General features: G+C 51.7%; 1 protein-coding gene across 1 annotated transcript in view; it reads right to left on the bottom strand.

Annotated features, from left to right (window-relative positions):
• Nucleotides 1-627, bottom strand: part of RASSF3 (Ras association domain family member 3) — a 96120-nt gene that overhangs the window by 52956 nt on the left and 42537 nt on the right. The gene's annotated exons all lie outside the window — the stretch shown is intronic.

The following is a 627-nucleotide window of genomic DNA, read 5'->3' as shown; positions in this document are numbered from 1 at the left end:
GGGCGGCGAGGGGGGAGGCGGCAGATCAAAGCACGGGCGTGGGCTGGGGACCTTCCCCCCGGCCCCTGCGCTGGTACCTCGGCACCCCCCCATCCCCCCATTAATTACAAGCAACGAGGCAGTTTTGAGGGGGGCCTCGCTAAAGAAAGCAGTTCCCAAACTTTTCCCTAATAGTTACCTGATTTCACTCTCCTATGTGCCTGTAAGAACAAAGTTATTAAAAAAATAACCAACGGCAAGATCACTGCGAGCCTTTCCAGCTTTGTTCTTCCAGTAATCTTTGAATTTAAGGCTCGCAACTGGTAGCAGACCCAGTCCTGCTGAGCAATAACGACCTTGAATTCCCGCAGCTGCTGTGGGTGGCTGGCCCCGGCCTCTCCGCCGTGATCTGGCCCACGGACTATTAAGTCAATGGAATTCATCGCCCCGGGATCTAAGGAGGAGCGAGGCTTGTGAAGGCTCAGTAGAGATTAGATGTGTGTATAGATAGCAAGAACATCCAGAGCTGCAACTGGGAAACATTTAAAAGCACAAAAGTTCTGATAAGACGCAGGGCGTACATCAAGTACATCAAACTTGTCATTAATGGGGGAAACGACAGACAATGCCTGAAGGCCAAGTCACTCT

This window comes from Egretta garzetta, unplaced genomic scaffold (assembly GCF_000687185.1).
Source record: "Egretta garzetta isolate BGI_Z169 unplaced genomic scaffold, ASM68718v1 scaffold792, whole genome shotgun sequence".
NCBI lineage: Eukaryota > Metazoa > Chordata > Aves > Pelecaniformes > Ardeidae > Egretta > Egretta garzetta.
The sequence above is the reverse complement of the archived record's forward strand: the minus strand, read 5'-3'. Positions and strand labels throughout refer to the sequence as shown.